At 37.5% G+C, this 3403-nt stretch overlaps 1 protein-coding gene across 1 annotated transcript in view; it reads left to right on the forward strand.

Annotated features, from left to right (window-relative positions):
* LOC122810886 (zinc-binding protein A33-like) overlaps nt 1–2057 on the forward strand; it is a 126421-nt gene extending 124364 nt beyond the window's left edge. The window contains exon 6 of the mRNA XM_044082430.1: nt 1–2057. This exon is cut by the window's left edge and continues 492 nt beyond it. The gene's annotated coding sequence lies outside the window, so the exon portion shown is untranslated.
* The last annotated feature ends 1346 nt before the right edge of the window (nt 2058–3403 follow it).

Genomic DNA, 3403 nt, shown 5'->3' on the forward strand with positions numbered 1-3403 from the left:
GACAAGTGGATGAAAGGAAACAAAATTCAAGGAACTGTCACATATATTTGTGGAAGAATAAGCATGTCTCTGTATATTGTAACTCATATAATTAATGTAATGATCTCCTTTGCTATAGCAGCCCACAAATATGGTTTATGGAGACCTGCAGCTACAATTGTTAGGGAATTTTGGTGCTGTGCAAATCACTGAAAACTGCTGAAATGCTGGGACTCCTTAGTGTGTGTCACAGAATAGAGAAACTGAATATCCAAAAATGACTTGCATATAAGTCAAAGATTGCTGTTCCTTGGAATATTCCATTTTCCCTGATGTATAGCAATCTCAAATTTAGTATTTGCAAGTTTACAGGTTGCATGAGTGCTTGCCCCAGCAAAATAAATAATTTAAATGGAGAAAAATGACATTCAACATTCATTGTTCTGTGTATTTAGTCTTTTTCTTTCTGCATTTTTGGGGCTCATTGTAATGAGTATTAACCTTTCGATAATTAGACATTTTTTTACTCTTGATTTTACATCTATGATTGAAGTTGATGAGCATGTCTCCGTGGTGCAGTGGGAATAAGCCCTAACTATGACCCAGACACATGGTATTTGATTGGAGGCACCAGCACCACAAGAGCAAGGCAGTGGTAGGGAGGAGTAAAAGGTTATGCCCTGCTTACCTCCTCCTAGGTGGAGGGGTCACATGCCTGAGGAACACATATGAGTGATATGATTTCTCTGATGGATACAAGGAAAACTAGCTCTCCTGTTTTGAGTTTTGTGGGTGAGGTTACTTGCTGGAGTTCATCCCTTGCTGAAGGCAAGGACTGACTAGTGTTGACCCTTACTACATATCCTACCTGCCCTAGTAGATCCAAGTGGACACAGGGATGTAGAGCCAAAAAGAAAAAAAATGAACAAACTCTGATGTCTGTGTATATGATAGGCCCTGTTAGCAGACCCTCACTTGATGATGAGGAACAAATGGATCATTTGGCTAGGAGCAAGCTGATAATCAGCAGGCAACTGGGGGCAAAAAAATGTAAAAAGAATGACTGAAACTGTAATGCAAGCAGAAATCTAATACTAAACAGCTTAGCTGACCATATAATGCCTTAGCTAAGTACAAAAGAGCTGTAGCTGTGAATAAGTCATACATCTATGACATTATTGGTAACCAGAACATATAGGGTAATTGTAAATCTACATAAATGTTGTTACGTGAGTTACAGCACTTAAACAGTTTCCACATAAGGACTAGGTACCATTAGAATACAGATGTACAGTTTAGCACACCAAAGAATGTTCAGGTGAGACCAGAATGAATTTGTGTGGTTATTTACAGTAGAACCCTGACCCCCAACAGTGAATGAGCTCCAATACAGGGTTCGAACTAGGCAGTGAAGATGCAGGTGGACAACAAAAGTGTTGCTACATTGTCATAGTGTCTTATCTGCATCTAAGCCCAGCTACAAAATAGTTAAAAAGAAGGCAGGTTTTAATGGTCCAAAGGTGCTTTTAGCAGGCTGCTGTCCTTACACAATAACTTGGCAGACAAAATCTGGACAAAGGCATGCTTAGTACATGTGCTACAGAAGGCATAGCAGTCTAGTGGTCTTTCCTGACTACAGGAAGACTTCAGCCATAACATCACTCGTGATGTGCCTGAAGCAGATCTTACATAAATCATCCACTCACTCCAAATCACAAATAGGAAACATTAACAGACAAAATGCTTTGTCATGCAACAAAAGCAATGAGTATCCCACCTTTGTGCAGTGTGTAGCTGTCTTTGCAAAAATACAGTTTGTAATGGCAGAACTCATGAAATGGTTGCACAATTGACGTGTTAGAAACCTGTTTGTAGCTAAATCTGTGTGTACTAATGCATTGCATAATAGCTTGAAAGGCATTGAGACTTTGAGACTGTTGTATGTGTACAGCTGATGCAAAAATGTTTTTTTTCTTTTGTGGGAAATGGATATACTCTGTTATTCAAACTGAAGATTTGTATTGCGTTTTTACAAATGGAATAGATATACTGCACCATGTTTGCTGTTTTGGATTTATAAAGACATTTAGCACAACATTAGAAATATGTCTCTCTTGTATTGTTTAGAAAAGAACATTATGAAACAAAAGTGGAGTAGTTGCTTAGCCCAAGCTTAATAATATGGGACAGCAGGAGAATGTACATCTTAGCATTTAAAGTCTCACCTGTCTCACTTAATTGGCTCCTTATACTAAAAAATGGTTAGCTGTAATCTTAGTGGTCCTTTTATCACATGCAAACCACATCAGGGCTAGCCTTTGTGGTGTGAACAATGGTTCTAGGTGATGATGGCTACTCTGGATATGCCACGTTGACCCTACATGCAAAAATGAGAAAAGGGGAGATGTGGATGAATGGATGGATGGATGGATTCGAAAATACAGCACAGCTTTCAATCACTTCTTTATGCACAACCATTTCCATACCAACTTCCTCACATCCACCCTTCTTTATCATCAGTGTGTGAGGTGAGCCCTGACAGTTATGTATCTCCTCTGAAAGATGCTTTTGAGCGATGTAAATGTTTTATAATGAAACCTTCTTTACAGAGGTCCTACTGTCTTAATACAGTGGAATGAATAACTACAGTTTATTATACATCTTTTGAATCCTAAGTGAAATAATTTTCTACTCTCTCTCATGGTTATACAACCTAAAAGACTAGTCTACCTGTTGTGTGCATTTGAGAACTTAGACACACTCCTAGGAACTGCACAAGTTTAACTACAGTTTAAACTTTATTTAAGTGGCTGAATTCAGGCATTTCACAAATTGGTAAGATCAAAAAAAATCAATAAACAGAAATATAGCAAAGAGCTAAAACAAATATGTGAACATTATTGACTCCAGCAGAAAAACATTGCCAAATGCAAGAATGAAAGAGTCATGATATACAACAGCTGAAAGCATAACAGCTGGTAAACAGAGAAATCTAATTAAAAGATGTTGTCAAGTAAAACCTACTTCGAACAAGACTGTTGTTAGTCCCATCTTAAAACTAGCCAAATTGATTCCAGCGTCAGCCAGGATCTAGATTCCACAAACATGGACTGCTGAAAGTTTAACAACCAGAAGACTCTAAGTTGCAGGATGGGATAATTAAGAGACCTTGGGATCCAAAATATATAGTTTTGCCAGGCCTACAGGACTGAAAGCCCTGTAGATAGACTTAAGTGCAATATGAGAAGTATGAGGGAAATTTATACTAAAAACTGCTGTATCTCAGAAAATTCCCTCTTCTTCAAAGCACAGGTGTTTCTATATAGATATATATATACATATACATATCTATATATCCATATCTATATATATATATATATATATATATATATAAACACACTCACATACACTCAAACACCTACCA

Source organism: Protopterus annectens, chromosome 9.part0 (genome assembly GCF_019279795.1).
Source record: "Protopterus annectens isolate FY-2018-M chromosome 9.part0, PAN1.0, whole genome shotgun sequence".
NCBI lineage: Eukaryota > Metazoa > Chordata > Ceratodontiformes > Protopteridae > Protopterus > Protopterus annectens.